This window comes from Cynocephalus volans, chromosome 9, assembly GCF_027409185.1.
Source record: "Cynocephalus volans isolate mCynVol1 chromosome 9, mCynVol1.pri, whole genome shotgun sequence".
Lineage (NCBI taxonomy): Eukaryota > Metazoa > Chordata > Mammalia > Dermoptera > Cynocephalidae > Cynocephalus > Cynocephalus volans.
In genome coordinates this window covers 55,396,728-55,415,811 of record NC_084468.1, presented here as the reverse complement: position 1 = coordinate 55,415,811, position 19,084 = coordinate 55,396,728, and the positions used below count along the sequence as shown (strand labels likewise).

At 34.7% G+C, this 19,084-nt stretch overlaps 1 pseudogene; it reads left to right on the top strand.

Moving 5' to 3' along the window:
* The first annotated feature begins 3,369 nt into the window (after window positions 1-3,369).
* LOC134385576 (elongation factor-like GTPase 1) lies at window positions 3,370-5,242 on the top strand (annotated as a pseudogene).
* Window positions 5,243-19,084: the final 13,842 nt, after the last annotated feature.

The window sequence follows — 19,084 nt, the reverse complement described above, 5'->3', positions numbered from 1 at the left end:
GGACCAATTTTAATTAATTGCTTTGAAACACTTGTCTCTTAAATTTAATACTAAATCCTGACATTCTTTAGCTTTTAGAATCTGTGGGCATTTTTTATCTAGACATGATAGATAAGCACATTCTCTAACTGAGGAAAAGAAGATAAAATGATATTAATCAAAAAGACGTACATAATGTTAACACTGAGTAGGTTTAACAAGTCTAAATCTCATCCATCTAATATCTTATAATGACATTCCATGAAATTATTCCATGAAATTGTTCCATGAAATTGCATTTCTGAAAATAGAATTCTTCGATCATGTTCTTTAACAGCATGGTGATAATTGTTGTGTTGGTTAAAAAATTAAATTAAAAACCAGAATATATGAGATCTGTGGTATTAGAATTGCTTCAAATTACTTAAAACAATAGTATAAAATTTATATATTTGCGACAAAGTATGTAATAACATACTTAAAATACGTAATAATATTCTGTCTGCACCCAAAGTGATATTTCCTTTTCTTATTCATGGTGGTTCTTTGCTCTTTGCTCCCATGCACTTCTGAAAATCAGTATAACTTTGTACTCATAAATTTCACCTTTGACCTGGTGTTATAACCCAACCTAATGAAGGAAGGAAACAGACATCAATTCCTAAAATTGTTTTAGTTTCATATGATTCTGCCAAACCTTTAAAGAGGAAGTTATTTTAAACTTAAACAGACTTTTTCAGAAAATAGGGTGATACAATACACTTTATATTTCATTTAGAAAGCCAGCTTCACTTTCATAACAAAACCAAACAACCATCTAAACTTGAGTCAGGACTTTGTTGTTCATAGCAATAGAAGTATTTAGAGTATTGGCACATTTATACCAGTTCCGTAAGCCCCAGTTCCACAAAGTGATGCAAAGAGGGCCAGATGACACCAGCACATTAATAGACTGCATTATAGGAGATGAATCCTGAGCTTACTGAACCTGAATCTTTTATAACACACAGTGAGCATTCTCACCCTTCGCTCCAGAGACAGACAACGTCTCTATCTCCTAAGATTATAAGCTGTTTCCCCTTACTCTGAAGAAAGACACTGTTTCTTATCTTCTAAGACTATACTTTACAAACACTCTTGGAAATTTCATCCAGAGTAATGGTAGTCCATTTCTTTGCTTGCAAAACATGCGTGAATATGACAGATGATGGAGAATTATCTTCCAACACTATCAAGAGTTATTATAAAGCACAATAAATAATATAGCCTGATTTTGGCTAAAGAATAGCCAAATAAACACAGGAAACAAGTCAAGCAACAAATCTACATACAGGCATACATTGGAGATATTGCAAGTTTGATTCCAGACTGCCACAATAAAATATCACAAAAAGGCAAGTCACACAAATTTTTTGGTTTCCCAGTTATATTTGTCTGTTTCTGTTGCTTATAATAAAACATCTGCAATGGAGTGATTTATAAGAAAATGAAATTTATTGTTTATAGTCTTGGAGGCTGAGAAGTCCAAAATCCAGAGAACACATTTGCTGAAGGCCTTGGTGGTGGTGACAGTGACCCAGGGGTCTTACATGACATAAAATGATGGAGAAGATAGAGTGATAATTCCTCATGTACTGGCCTTTTAAAGCCCTTGGAACCACACCCATGACCACTATTTTTAATCCATTCACTATGGCATGGTCCTAGAATCCAGTCACCTCTTGAAGGCCCCAGCTTTCAATTACTGGGATAGGATTTCCCACCTTCAACAGTTACAGTGGGGATTAAGCCTCCAATCTACAGCACCAGTGCATATAAAAGTTATGTTTGCACCATACTGTAGTTTATTAAATATGCAGTAGGAGTATATCTAAAAAATGTACATATTTTAATTAAAAATGTGCTAACAATCATCTGAGCCTTCAGTGAGTCATAATCTTTTTGCTGGTAGAGGGTCTTTCCTCAATGTTGATGGCGGCTGACTGATCAGGGTGGTTGCTGAAGATCACATAATGTTGGAAAGATAACACAAACAATCTTGCTTGATGCAGGATTGCCACATACTTTCAATTTGTAAAAAAAATGCAACATCTTCAAAGCACAATAAAGCAAAGTGTAATAAGATGAGGTATGCCTGTATAGAGTTACTTTACAAATGTGTCACTGTAGTGGTAGTGTACACAGGAAAGATAGCCTTGCTAATAAATTGGTCTGAGTTATTGAATATCTATATGGGAAAATATGTATGTATGTGCGTGTATACATTTATATATGCACAAACACATGCACATAAACGTTGACCTCTACTTTGTACTGTACAAATACACACACACATAAACACTCCTACAATCAATTCAAGATGGATTATAAATTAATATATGACAGATTAAAAGAAAACATTTCTAGGAGATAACAGAGAAGGATACTTTCAGGTCTAAACTTTTAATCAGTGAAGAGAGACAGATTTGGATAGTGATGGACTCTCATTTCTTTTCTCCTTTGGTAGCTTGCCAGATACGTGGATCAGCCAATCTGTGTTAGCTTAAGGGCAGAAGAGTTTGATACTAATCAATGGGTTTCAGAATATCCTCCTTTGCTTACATAGTTCCATATATTTTCCCTGCTCCCCTGTTCCAATAACTAAAGTAGGTATTACTGAGGTCATCTTCCTCCCTTCTCAAATGCTGGCCAGAATGCATGCAATCCATTTATGCCCAGTGAAGGTTGTGTGACAGAATAACAAGAGGTTGTGATCACTCCATTTTATGTTTACTTTTTAAATTTACTTTTATGGCCCTACTGTTTTATATTTACTTTTTACTTTTATACTTAATTTTATGACATTATTGTTTGATAGCTGTAATTCCTTTTTTAAAACAGTTGTTGGGCATGAAAGGAAGTACTCCACTCTTCCAGATGCTATGAGTTTTTGGAAGAAAGTTTAACGGGTCCATTCATAGGTGGGTACAATTTCTTCTAATTTTGGTGATTATCATATGCTAGCCTTGAAGTTAGTGGGCTGGCTGTGGAGGAAGCTAGCCCCACTTCTCTACCCAACTCCTCTAGAGTCTGTTAAGATATCTGTTCCAAGACCTAAAGGAGTCAGTTTGCCAAGGGAAGTATCCAGTAGCCACCTAGTCTGCTATCCCAATACCTGCTTCATGTCTTGAGGCTCTGAAAGAAGCATTGGCAGCAGAAAGGTCCGTCAATCACAAAGTCCCTAAACAAATAGTTTATTTAAAAGAGAGGCAGACTTTACATGGAAAAAAAAAAATCCTGGGGGTCACCATGCCTCATTGGAGCATGGTGGGCTGGATTCCAAGGGCTGGAGCTGAGCTGACTGAGCGGAAGGGGGGAAGGGAAAAAACTGCCACAGAAAATAAAATGAGTATGGTATTCAATGGTTTGGATAAGATAGTTCATCTCTGGAGAAACACTGCCAACATCAGGAATATCGGTCTTTTGGCTCATGTTGACCATGAAAAAACTACCCTAGATAAGTTATCTTATATTCAATAATGGAATCATCTCCAGTTACCTGGCAGGCAAGAACTTGATGTGCTGATTCTAAAATCCATATAGAAGCACAAGGGACCAAAAATAGCCAAGACACACCCGAAGAGTAAACTAAGGTACATGGATAGCAGAGAAAATAAGCAGATGCAAGGGATCTCTATGAAATCCACTGATATTTCACTACATTATGCAAAAGGTCAGGCTGTTCAGGCTTAGAAGCAGGTGGAGACCCCTGGCTGGTTTGAGGGCAGAAAGACTGGCAGTCCTTACCTGCCCCTCATCTACCCAGATATTGAGGGGTATCTGATTCATTTGATAGACTCTCCAGGGCATATGGATCTCACCTGAGAAGTATCACCAACTGTTCATTATTTGCGATGGGTACATCATTGTAATAGTTGTGACGGAAGGAGTTTGTCTGCAGATTATGGTAGTTAGGTGACAAATCTGGATCAAAAACATCTGTCTGGTTTTAGTAATTAGTAAGAGAGGCCCCCCAGTAGTGGAATTGAAATTCACTCCACAAGAAACCTGTTCATATTTTAGAACCACTCAAAGGGACTCTTTTTGCTGTTGAAGTTCTGGAAGAAAGAGCAGAGAGAGAGAGAGAGAGAGACTAAATGGCAAGTTAATTCAAAATCTGAACAACGGGAGCAAGTGTCTGACTTGAGCACTGGCTTGGAGGACACAGATAATTCCTATTTTTACTTCTGTCCAGACAGAGGAATGTGGTGTTTACCAGTGCAATGGATAGGTGGGACTTTGAAATTGAGCACTTTGACGAAATCTACAGTCAAAAAAGTGGCATCAGAAAGGAAGTTCTTTTTCTCCGCAGCCTCGCCAGCATTTATCGTTCATAGTCTTTTGGATTTTAGCCATCCTAACTGGGGTTAGATGGTATCTCAATGTGGTTTTGATTTGCATTTTTGAAAACCTGTGAGATTATTATATATATAAAGGCTAAGACAATTATGAAGAATGATCAGGCAAAAGGAATTAAACCTGTATTTTTAAAGTTGATCCTGGAAAGTATATGGAGTTTATATAATGCTGTCTTGAAAAAAGACAAAGAAAAAATTGATAAAATGGTGAATTCTTTAGGATTAAAAATTGGAACCCAAGAGGCAGGTCATTCTGATTCTGAATTTCAGGTCAATGCCATTTACCGTCAGTGGCCACCCACATCTTGAACTCTTCTTGCTGTAATGGGTCAGAAACTTCATAGCTCCCTTGCTATTATAGCTGAGAGTGGAAAAAATGGTGTACACAGTATCACAAACATTTGATTTTCTTCTGTCAGAACCCCAGGCACTGAAAGCAGCTTTTATGGAATTTAGTAGTGAAGATGCTCTTCTGGTTATAAACTTGGTTTCCAAAATATTTGCACTTGATACCAAGGCCAGTATTCTTTTATTCTCATGGCCTCAGATTAAGCCATGATCTCTCACTCAAGAAGAGATTTCTCAGAGACATAGGGATGTAAGTCCAAGGCACACAGAGGATCTGGCAGCAGTGCGGGGCCAGGCTCCATTGAAGCCCACCCAAAAGGGGGGAGCCCACGTAACAAATCCAAAGAAAGAAGAATCAAGAGGTGATAAGCAACAGATGGAAATTATGACCCCTAATCTTCTACTTCAGAGAGGAAAGAAACATGTGTTTATTGCAGATGGCTTGAAGAGGAAAGAAAATTTTTGTCTTGTGGCCCAAATACAATCCTGTTGAGTTTTTGCAACACATGCCACTATGATCTTTTCATAGATATGTTATCAGTTGGTTTGACAAACCTAGCACAATATGAATTAATGATGGATATATAGGTACTCTGTTACAATGATGACTGATAGAGTCTGGTATGTTGTCCCCTCCCCAAAGCTCATATCAAAATCTGATTGCCCACTTGATAATGTTGAGAACAGTTTGGGTCATGGAGGCAGATCCCTCATGAATACATTAATGCCCTAGGGGAGAAGGGGTAGTGAGTGAGTTGTCGCTCTGTTAGTTCCCAGGAAATCTGGTTTTTTAAAGGACACTGACACCTCCCCTTTCCCCTCTCTCTCCTGCTTCCTCTTGGCATGTGATCTTGCATCTGCCAGCAGCCTATTTTTGCCATGAGTAGAAGCAGCCTGAGGTTCGCACCAGATGCAGCAGTCCTAGAATCATGAGACAAACAAACCACTTTTCTTTATAAATCACTCAGCCTCAGGTATTCTGTTAAGCAACACAAAAATGAATTAATACAATGACATTTTAATAATTGCCATCACTGGAAAAAACTGGTTGCAGTGCCTTGCATGCCTTCTAAGCACAGTGAGATGATAATGAATGGGCTCTGAATAAACACAAAATTCAAACCTGCATATTACAAGTGACCATTTTGGGATATAACTAAATCAAAACCTATTAAGTACAAACTGCTAGCTTTGTAGGAATCAACTGAAAATAGCCTTTTTGGCCTAATCCAGCACCTAATCGGCCTCTTTGGATATTACAGACAGCACATTCCATAACTGGGGATTGTATAATAACTTCTAGCACAGGTCACTAGAAAAGCAGACACATTTGAGTTGTGGCTTCTACCACAGAAAGCTTAAGAATAGTTCAGCCTTCAGTAATAAATAAACCCTATCATACAGTCTCCCATCTCTTTCAGGCCTCATAAAGTTAGAAGAGTTTGATAAAATTCAGAGGTGACAGGCTTCAGCAATGAGACTCTAATAGTTTGCAGATTCTACCAGTGCTTTTTGGACTTTAAGCCTTTTAGACTCAAGGGGAAACTCGTAGTATGTTACTGGTCCTTACTGGAGACAGATTATCTCTCTGAAATAGTAGGCATAAATATCCAACCCAATATACTGATCTTATAAGATGTCCTATTTAAATTAACTCAGTAATGTACTACAAATTCCAATTAGTTTTTGACATTTCTGATTAAGAGGCCAACCTGGCTCCTGAGATATCAGCCACCTTCATAAACTGATGACACAAAGGTGGCTTTGCTTACTGAGAGCCTCTTCTATGAGACCTGACATTTGAATGGACAACTTGCTTACTGATGGAACGGTTCATCTTTGAGGTGAGTAAATCCAAAGTAATGTTACAGCCATTATCATACGATGATGAATTGCTGATTGCTCACAGCATGAAAGAATATGCAAATTGGTACTTTTCACATGGTGCTCCTGGATATAGAAACAAATCACCCTTTAACTGACTAAAATATTCCCTTATGCAGATCATGGGCCAAACCTAATGACCTAATGTCCTACACTCATAAAAGCACAATCATGTGGGACAACCCCCTTGGAAAACAGATACAACAACTTACTCACAAATTTAGTTTTTATGTCACATATGTACATGGCCATATGAAACAAACACATCTGAAGAAGAGCCTTGACTTTTTCTTAAAGGGCCAGATAATAAATATTTTAGGCATTACGAGCCAAAAAGTAAGACAAAGGACATTATGTAGGTACTTATATAACCATTTAAAATGCAGTCATTTAACAGCGCAAAATAATCTAAGCTTGCTGGACATAAAAAACAAGAGGAGTTTGGTACTCAGGTGGTAATTTTCCATACCTTGATCTAAACAGAAGGATCTGAACCGAAAGCATGTGTGACTAGCATCACTACTACAGTATGGTGGATGCACGCTCAAGTGTACCATGGTAATAGAATTGTCATAATGGATTGGGGTGCCCAATAACTCCTGTAGGATTTGCCAGTTATGTCAGCATCTCCAACAACATCTATTAATTTTCTGTTCTGTTATCATTAGATATTTAACAGATTCCATGGAGCCATATCTATCTCTGCCTTGTCTGAACTTCTAGGGACCTAGGGATCTAGGGTGTAGGAGGACAATTTAAAGGAAAGGGTATATCCTTTCTTCTGTTTAAGAATAGCATACTCTTCTTTTACTTCAGTCCTACTTTTACCTCAGCAGATGGATGGACAATTCATATTGATAAGATCAAGAACACCAGGAAAGCATGACATTAGTTTTCCTTAGTGGTTCTATAGCCACTGTCTTCCTCTGTTCCTAAAGATTACTTATGATGACAAAATACAAACTTCTGGATTCCTATAGAACTCATCAGTGCAGAGTTTAGGCAATGTGGGTTATCACTGTGGTGAAACCAGGACCTCAAATGGTTGATTGTGAACATGTTAAAGATCAAGGGGAGAAATAAACACCTTTCTGTTACCTATTACCTATATGGTGGCCTTCAAAAGCTTTTCCATCCATCGAAAGAAGTGATGTCTCTTACTGAGATTCTCTTTTTTCAATAAACCCTACTTCATATCTGTACTGTATGGCTGTAATGTAATTTATCAGTGACCTTTCGTACAGTAAGGACACAAAAAACATTAACCATAAAAGAAAGAGTGACCAAATTGGGTATCAATAAAATTAAGAACTTCTGTCCATCCAAAGAGAACTATTAAGAGATTTAAAACACATGAGTCAGAAGAGAAAAATGTAATTGCAATAATTAAATCCCAAAACGGACTAAGACATAAAACTCCTATGAATGAACAAGAGCACAGACGACCCAATTTTAAAAAATAAGTAAGAGGCTTGAATAGGAATTTTACAAAATAGGATATCTAAATGTACAAAAACAATCCATCAAAATATTTTCAAACATATTAGGTATCACAGATATGCATGTATATCAAGAATCAGCTATTACTACACATTTAAAAGAAAGGCTAAAACTAAAAAAGACTGACAATACCGAATATTGAACAGGATGTTGAATGACAAGAATTTGGAAATACAGTCTTCCCTTGGTATGTGTCGGAGATTAGTTCCATGACCCCTCTGGATACCAAAATCCATCAGTGCTCACTCAAATCCCTCAGTCGGCCTGTGGAACTGCAGATATTAAAAATCAGCCCTTCCTATATGCAGGTACCATAATCTACGCTATTTCTCCATGTGCAGTTGGTTGATTCCATGGATATGGAGCCCACAGATACAGAGGGCTGACTTTTATTGAAAAAAAGCTGCATATAAGTGGACCCACACAGTTCAAAACTGTGTTGTTCAAGGATCAACGGTACAGCCAGTAGAGTTAAAGTAGGTGCAAAATCTTAGGAAAACTGACACTGTCTGTTAAAACTGGCAATACTCATATGTAGTATGACATATGAAAGTCATATGTATGTCATATATGACAAATTGTAGTATATTGAACTACTGCCACATGAAACAATACGCATGCAATTGATGAACTTACTGCTGAGTGAAAGAAAACAGACACTGAAGAAGAAATACTGATTTGATTTATGTAAAATTTCAAAATCATGTAAAATTGTTCTCTGATTTTGGAAATGAGAGGAAGTGTTGCCTTGATAAAGGGGATAATAAGTAAGGAGCAAAAATGGGGCTTATTGCTTTACTTGGATGACACGCTTTATGCTTTTATAAACTTTAATGTTTTATACACTTTTATACTGTGTTCATTTTGTGAAAATTGATAGATCTATACACCTATGATGTTCAAACTTTCATATGTTTAGGTCGTAACTTTATAAATGACTGGTAAAACTGATAAACATTGTATGACCCTTTAAAAAATAGTTACACATGCTGCATTTTTCCCACATACTGTACGTTTGTAATTAAATTAATTGAAATAGATGATTAGAACTTGAACATATACATGTAAATATTATAAAAAGACGTGGTTAAATTTAACGATTCCTTATTCTAGTTAGGATGCGCTATTTGTTTCCTGCAGCTAAATCTTACTCTTTCCCTTTTTCCGAGCTTGATTGGTTGATGGCTGCAATTCTCTGCAGTGTCAACAGGCATGGCCTTCTGAGTGTAAAGAATACACTGCAAATTAAGGACGCAATTCGAAGGGCTGCTAATCAGGATATATAGGTGTAGATAGATGTAGATATAGACATAAATTCAGGTTTTTCTTGTAAAATGTCTTTTAACTAATTATTTCCCTGCCAACACTGGTTAGCTTTTGTTCTTTTATCTTTGTTGTAATTGTTTACTTTGATTTTCTTAGAATAAATAATTTTGAAACAATAAATGTATTATTTCTATTAATTCAAGAAATAAGTGATAAAATGGAAGACGAGTCTTTGAATGCAAAACAAAAAATACCCCATATCTCAGTGACTTAATACTGACAGGTGCTTCATCTTCACCCATCCCTCCACTGACTATTAAAGCTTCTCCATAAATATGATGTACATCGGTCACTACCATTTTATTGGCCAAAGTAAGTAAAATAGTTACAACTAATTTCAAAGAAGCAGAAAGGTGCAATCTTACCAGATGTAAGAAAGGAAAGAACAAAATATCGGTGATAGGCAAATAACTGTGGTAGGTAGAATTATAAGAAAGATTCAGGATTTCCACACACCCTGTTTAGTTCCTTTGCCTTGAGTGTGAGCAGAACCTGTAATTATGATGAAATATTATTCATACTCTTGATTAACTTCTGCTATATTGTGAAGGTAAAGGGATTTGGCAGATGTAATTAAGATGTCAAATCAGTTGATTTTGAGGTAATCAAAAGGGAGATACCCCTGGGTGGGCCTGACTTAGACAAAAACACTGAAAGAGACACTACACCCTTCCTGAAGAGAGATTTTCCTATTGGCCTTGAAGGAACAGCTTCTGCGTGTTCTACAACTGCAAGAAAATTAATTCTGCCAACAACAACATGAGCTTGGAAAAGAATCCCAAGTCTCAGGTAAGAACCCAGCTCCATTCAACAAACACCTTGATTGCATCCTTATGATGCCTTGACCAATAAACCCAGATAAGCCATTTCCAGACTCCTGGCTTATTGAAACTGTGAGATAATAAATATGTATGGTTTTAACGAGTTAAAGTTAAGGTAATTTGTTATGCAGCATAGAAATCTAATATAATAATTGGATAATATGCTCACATCAACCTCAGAATCACTTTATGATTTGGACAATATTATCTCCATTTTATAAACAAAGAAACTGAGTCAGAGAGGTCAGCTGTTATGCTAGTGTGTGGTGGAGCTGAGATTGTTGCTGTGTTAGATGTCTCTCCTCTACTGTACAATAGTTCCTTCTCATTCTAGATCATTAAAATGTGATATTTGAAGCTATTATGAAGAAAGAACAGACATTACTTTATTTTCTCTGCTGAAAAATAGGAAATATGGCATCTCACAGGAGATTAATATCCGTAAAATACAAGGAACTCAACCAATTACACAGTAAAAAACCAAACAACCCAATTAAAAAATGGGCTAAGGAGCTGAATAGACATTTTTCAAAGGATACATACAAATGGCCAACAGGTACATGAAAAAAATGCTCAACATCACTAGTCATCAGGGAAATGCAAATTAAAACTACACTGAGATACCACCTCACCCCAATTAGACTGGCTATAATAAAAAAGACGGTGAATAACAAATGCTGGTGAGGGTGTGGAGAGAAGGGAATGCTCTTGCACTGTTGGTCGGACTGTAAATTAGTACAACCACTATGGAAAATAGTATGGAGGTTTCTCAAACAGCTACAGATAGATCTTCCATACAGTCCAGCAACCCCACTTCTGCATATATATATATATACCCAGGGGAGGGGAAATCATCATGTGAAGGGATACCTGCACTCCCATGTTCATCACAGCTGTTTGCAATAGCCAAAATATGGAACCAACCTAAATGCCCATCGATGGATGACTGGATAAGGAAACTGTGCTGTATATACACCATGGAACATACTCTGCCATAAAAAAGAATGAAATTCTCCCATTTGCAACAACATGGATGAGTTTGGAGAAACTTACGTTGAGTGAAATAAGCAAAGCACAGAGGGATAAATACCGCATGTGCTCACTCATAACTGGGAGCTAAGAGAGAAAGAAGGAAGGAAAGAAAGACCACGGGGGTGCGTTGGACTTACAGAGGGAGAGAACATACCTTGAGATACAAAGTGGAGTAGGGGGGGAAGGCAGAGGGAGAGGGTGGTTGGGGTTAATTGGGTTGGGGACATGGGGTATAAACATAATTTGTGGTAATGGGAATGCTGCCAGTACGAATCTGGCCTTCACATCTTGGGCATGAGGGGTGACAATCAGCTCTGTATCTCATAAATATTTATAACCAATAAAAAAAAAAAAGAAAAGAAAATTGAAGGTCAATATTCCTATGGAAAATATAAAATAAAATAAATGTTTGTAAACATGGAATGTAACTTTTTAAAATTATTATTTTAGCAATGGAATGTTTTAAAAATGGAATTAACTGATTATTATTAAAACAATATCTCAAGTTTATGTGTGTACATAAACTGCAATTTGATTTTTAAAAAAAATCAAATAATGTGCCACACCATTAGGAAAGTGAAATCTAGAACAATGAAAAAGAACAATTTTCATCTGCTCTTTTTCATTGTCTTTTTCTATCTCCTTCTCTAAAAAATAGTGAATCAATTCATTAGTATTATTGGCACGTACTGAGTCTGCATTTCAACACATGTGCAATTTCTTTTCCAGTGTAAATTGTTAAAAACTTCTGAAAGTCATGTTCAGAAAGAATAGTTTATCAAGCTAAAGACTAAAGTTTGGTGAACATCAATAACAAGGAACAATGTGATCATATTCATTGATAATAGTGTCACATGTATTTATTTTTTGAAAGCTAACAATTCATAACCTAAAAACATTTATCATCTTTATAAGAGAATTGTTCTGCTATGAAAGTATTGAAAATGTCTACTCCTACATGATCAAACATGATGTCATTTGTTGATAAGTGGTAATGACTTTATTAAACTGTATTTGATTCACTGAAACAAAATGGGTTCAATAGAAAATCAATTGGTAAACATTACCCAATTTAATGAGTTTAATATGCACATATGCCACATGAATAGTTCGAAAAATAAATCCATTTAAAGAATAATTTATTACAGATATAGTTGGGTTACTGAAGATAATTAAGAATGAGAAAACCCAAAATTTAAAAAAGAGTGTTTCATAAAAAAAATAGAAATAGATTATTTTATTACATAGTGTTTTCCCTTCAAATTATGTCAAATTACAAGATTTCTGATATTTTTTTTCTGAAAATATCCTTATTTTTGATTATATATAAATAATATTATATGGATTGAAAATACCTTGGGAAAATTACATGAAAAAATTATCATATGATATATTCTCAGTCAAGGCTCATGATAGTCATATATTTAAATTTTGTCCCACATATTGGGGGTCAAAGTAACCCCGATTATTCTTCCAGGCCAAATGAATATAAAATATTCTCCAAATGCAAAAACCTTTGAAAATGCCATGAGCTTGACATTTATAATTTGAAACATTCACTTTGCTCTTTGCAAGAATATCTGGATCAAATAACATTTTTAAAAATAGATGAAGACAAAAAAAAAAAGATGACATAAAAATATTGTGAAGGGTGTTTTGGTTCTCACAAATTATATCTACATGAAAGTTGGGTGATGTTCAAAGAATAAACCAATTGAATATTATTTATCATTCCCCTATAAATTAGCATTAAACTGAAATATTTTTAAAAATACTGAAGGAAGATGTTTTGAATTATATAATTACTTGCAAATCAGTACTTCTCCTTATTTTGAGATTTATGCTAGCATTAATCTTAGCCTAGTTCAACTCCCGTGTTAAGGGAGGATGTTTACAGGCAAAGGTTCAAAATTTATTTAGTAATCTTGATTTGGCCGATACTCATTTGTCTGTTTAGTTATACTCTCATTTTAGAAATGTGACATTTTTTTGTTGTTCATTAAAGATATAAACATCCTAAACACAATCTTCCTGTTACCTAAATACAGATATTCTTCCTCCCATTCCCTGCTGCATCTACCGACTTTGAGTCCAAGTCTCTGTACAGTATTTCGACTCCCAATATCTTGAAGAATAACATAGATTGTATTACCATAGTTTTTCTCTAAAGGTAACCTATGGTATTCACATTTTTGCATCACCTAGAAACTTCTGAAATACTTTCTTCAGTCCTGTTTCCCTCACCTCAATGCTTTCCAGTAGACTCATACTGCACTCTCAATCCTTTCTTTTATTGCTGGTCTATGTTTTTACGTATAGTAAAACTCCATGTTTCTAGTTCAATCCCAATTCCACTCCACTGTCAATCCCCTTGTATTCCAGCAAAAGCATTTTCTAACAAGCAATCTACATGCAGTAAGATATTGCAGTGAATTATAATGAAATATTTATATTTTACCATAAAAGAAATTTTTAATAATTGAACGTAACTCAAATTTTTATTTGTGTAGATCAAGACAGGTAAAACTTTTGCCTATGCAACTGTATTGTTGATGACCTTTTATATCAAGCATAACTCCAAGCATTCAGCTTTCCAGAGCATTGCATTAGTTCTCTCTTTTATTTGCTTAATCCTATTTCTCAGCATTGCCTATTGTAAACCATTTGTCACTTTTTTGGAACTTTCTTTCGCTAGACTCAGAATTTTGTCATACTTGATGTTCAGTTTGAGAGGAACTCCTTGTAATTGTAGAAATTCTACCCTTTATTCTAAGTTCAGCTCAGCTTTTACACTGCTCTGAAATTCAAAATGTATTGTTCCAGGTCATGCTCATATGCAAACATTTTGAGCTAGTGGCTATTACTACACCACCAAGGAAATAAGTTATTTTCTAATGTTTTGGCATCATTAGTTTTATATCTCTAGCAAAAATATGGAACTTCTAAGTTTTAGAAAGATATTTTATGCCTCTCTTTTTTTCTTCTCAATGACTTAGTACTATGGTAACTTGTAGAAAAATGGGCACAATAATAACCCCATTGGGTCAAGTTACATTATATATTAACATAAAATACTAAGCAAAATTCCTAGCACATAAGTGCACACTAAATATATTAATGGTTAATTAATTTGTATTTTTGGCATGATATTGCTTAAACTACTCAAAATGTTTCTCACATTTAATCAATTTGAAGATTTAATTTCATGTATGTAACTAATCAGGAGGATATAACTAGTATTAAAATTATACAAGGCAAAGGGCGAAAAAAGACTTTATTAAAATTTATATTTATTTATCAAACAGCACTGATTCTTCAGTTCTTAGAGTTATAACACTGTAACTGGGAATATGTGATATAGATGTTAAAAATGCTTTAAGATTTATAATGTAGAAAAGCATTATAAATCCTAACATGGCCCTTCAAAATGCTAACCAAATTGTTTTCTTATGATTGTATGTTTATTCTGTTTTTAACTTTGAAAAGTCCAACATGACTTTTAAGCTGTGCTAGTGGTAGTGGTGGTGGGAGATGTGTTATGAAATGCACTGAACCTGTCTCTCTTTTCTCATCTGACGTGAGTAAAAGCAAACAATGCCATATTGGTGGATATCTTCCTGCACTGGTTTGTTACCTGTTGAACCTATAGAATATAAGTGATAGTGTCTGTCTAAAGAGTTACAAACTCATAAATTCCATCAAGAAAAAAAATTCTATATTCTTCTAAAAGTGAAGTGTCTTACCTTTCTCAAGCCACCAGTAGCAATTTGTTGGTCTATAATAAATCACGCTGTCAAGTCTGACAAGATGAAGAGAATCTTGTTATTTCTAGGTAGCCCTGGTCTGTTTCCGTGATTTGGATCTGATTTGAATATTTAACTTCCTTTTGGAAAAATTATTATTAAATTACCAGAAGCCTTTTTAATTGTGCTAAGGCTAACAAAATAATGATATTTATTTAGTGAAAGAACTGGATGAATGAATGAATGTGATATAAATAATCTGGTCAGAATAACATTGGGTCCTGTACCATGTTACCTTCATATAAAGCATCTGGTACTATTTGATGTGTAAAAAACAGTTCACCAGATGAGCTGGGCCTGTTTTATTTATGAGATTGTTATGTTCTCATGAAACCCTTTTTATGGAAAATGATATCATTGATTTAATAATAAGGACACTGTTGGAGAAGATGTAACAATATGCTATTTCCTCTCTACCAAACAACAAACAGGATTTCCAAGACAAAATTACTAGAGTTGATGCTTTCCATCTGGTAGAAGGTCAAGGAAAATGGCAACAATGTAATGTTACCAAATAGCTAAATTTTGTGTGATGTGTCCAGCTTTTGATGAGAGAGTTTTCTTTAAATATCTTGCTACAAAAGTTAAGGAAAGGCCTAGATTTTACAATTATTTCAAACTTCCTTTTAAACTTTTTAGAAGAAAATTCTAAAGAGCATTTAAGGTAAAATTGTCTTTAATGCTAGTCTTTAAAAACACAAATGGAATTTTTCTCATTATACAATATGGGGCCATATTTTTGGTCTCCATTTTTTCCTTCATTAATTGTGGACCTAATCTATAGTTATAAATGTATTATAACTGTCTTTTATAATATTCCATCTGCAATTTTTAATCATTTCATGAAAATAATTTAAAAATATGTTAAGTATAGAGATTCTATAACCACACAGACTGAGGTTAAATCCTAGTTGAACCCACTTACTTGCTGTGTGATCTTTGACTAGTGACTCAGAACTTCTGTTCTTCAGTTTCTTTATCTTATACAAGAGAGTAGCTGTGATGGTTAAATAAATTAGTTCAAATATAAAACTTAGTGACTAATATGTGCTTGAAAGTTAAAAGTACAGATACTTTTGGCATTATTGCCAATTGATAGTGTAAATATTTTTGTTGTTTACTCTCTGGATCTAACTTTTCTCTTACATAACTACAGCTTCTATCTCTTCTACATATATATATTTCTTATTTATTGTGAAGTTTTGATGTCAGAGACCCTTAAATTATTAAATGTAGAATTCAATTGATTAGACAGAATTCAAGATCATCTAATAACAGCACTTCAAGTAATAAAGTGAATTAATATCCATTATTTTGATCTCTGGTTCTTAGATATATAATCACTCTAGTGTTGCAAATATGCTTTAAGCAAATTATGAGATGCTAAATATATTTTTTAAAAATAAAGTACACTATACTAAATTAAATGTAACTTCCAGCATTCACACTGAGTTTAATGCTGGAATTCTGCTTCAATATTACGAAGTGTGGATTCAGATTGGCTGACTGGTCAACTGGAATCCCTGGAAATTTTGCACACGAACTGATATTATTGCAAGACTTTGCCATTTTATTATTGAATTTGATTTTGAAACAATTGCAGATGCATATATTTATTTCTATTACTTGCATCTCTTCAGTTCTGATACTTTTTTCCTCCTGAAAGTATTATTTTGGTCTGAATCATGCTATTTAAAACCTAACATTTATTGAGCACTTACTAATTCATAGACACAGTGCTAAGCATTTATCTCATTCAATCCTCCCCCCCAAATAATATATAAAATGTACTATTACTATTTTTACTTTATATACAATTAACATATTTTTGCCAACTGAAAATTTGGTGATCCTATTTTACATCATCTTGTAAGACACTGAAAAAAATATTAAACAAGTCAAGAACACACAGGTGCTTAATATTCTACCAAAGATGGTCCTCTTAAATTCAGGTAGATTCAAGTTTAACTGTTTTTTTAGATATCTCAACCTGGATATGTCATCAATACACCAAAATTACATGTCTAACCATTTACATAACCTTCTTCACTTCTTTTCAGTTCACACCAGTTGCACAAGGCATGAAACTTGGAATCAAATCCTGCCTTTCTGCTGCCTCCATAAATTCTTATTTTTTCCACTTCTCCAAAGTCAATTAAAATATACAGACAAATCACTAAACAAAACTTTTCATTTGGGAATTACAGAATTGCAATTCTGTGCATAAACACAGACCAAGTGGTCTTCGGGGTCTTCAATATGTCAGGAAGAAAATTTTAAGAAAAAAGAAAGAAAGAAAAAGTTGGAAGGTTTAATAGAAAAGGAAATGCTACCTGTTGTTTTAAAAGAAAGTTTATTGGCACTAGTGACATTTCTGGGAGTTGGTAAGCTCTGATTGTTGAGTGATGGCAGTAGGTAAAACTAGTCTTAGAGTCATAGCAGGCCATTTCAGCAGATATTTGGTAAAAGTGAATTTAGGATTATAGCAGGCTGTTTCAGCAGTTGAGCTAGCAGAAAAATTTTGGAGCATCTGCGATGTGCCCCAAGTGCAAAATGACAGGAGTAAGACAGTGCTTTTCAATAACAACCGTAAATGTAAATGGATTGAATTTCCCATTCAAAAGACACAGACAGGCTAAACAGATTAAAAAAATAAACCCAACTATGTGCTGCCTATGAGAAACTCAACTTACCTGTAAAGACTCAGCAGGAAAATATAACAATCATAAATATATATACACACCCAACATCAGAGGACCCAGATATATAAAGAAAACATGATTAGATGTAAAGGGAGAGCTAGACACCATTACAATAATAGTTGGGGACCTCATACCCCTCTGCCAACATTGGACAGAATATCCAGGCAACAAATTAAGAGGAACACAGGATTTAAATTTCTGTATAAACCAATTGGATTTGGCAGACATCTACAGAACATTTCATCAAACAACTACAGAATATGCATTCTCCTCATCAGCACATGGAACATTCTCTAGGGTAAACCACATGTTAGGTCACAAATGAATGCTCAACAAATTTTTGAAAATTGAAATCATTTCAAGTATCTTTTTAGACCATAATGGATCAAAACTAGAAGTCAATAACAAGTGAAACTTTGGAAACTATACAATACATTGAAATTAAACAACATGCTCCTGAAAGACTAAGGGATCAAAGAAGAAATTAAACAGAAAATACTAATCCTTGGAAAACTATCCCAAAAAATTAAAACACATATCATTCTCTCAAACTCATTGTATGAGGCCATTATCACCCAATTTCCAAAATCAGGCAATACAACAAAGAAAACTACTGGCCAAGTTCTTTGACAAACATAGATGCAAAAATCCTCAACAAAATATTAGCAAAAGGAATGCAACAGTTACTCAAAAAGATTATACATCATGATCAATTGGGATTCATCCAGGGATGCAAGAATGGTTCAACATATGAAAATCAGTAAATGTGATACACCACATCAACAAAATCAAGGACAAAAACCATACAATTATCTCAATAGATGCAGAAAAAACATTTGACAAAATTCAGCATCTATTCATGATAAAGAATCTCAACAAATTAAGTATAGAAGGAAAATATCTCAACAGAATAAAAGCCATATTTGACAATCCCCTCACCCCCAAATAAAATCCTGAATGGCAAAAAGTTGAAAGCTTTCCCCTTAAGAACAGGACGAACTCAAAAATGCCCACTCCCACTACTCCTATGTACCATACTATTAGAAGTACTAACCAGAGCAATCAGGCAAGAGAAAGAAATAAAGGGCACCCAACTTGGAAAAGACAAATACAAATTGTTGCTGTTTTCAGATGACTTGATCCAAAGTATAGCAAAACCTAATGACTCTATACAATATGTCTTAGTTCTGAAAAATGAATTTGGTAAAGTTGCATGATACAAAATCAACACACAAATATTAGTAGCATTTTTATATTCTGAACTGGAATAAATGTCCTCCCAAACTCACTGA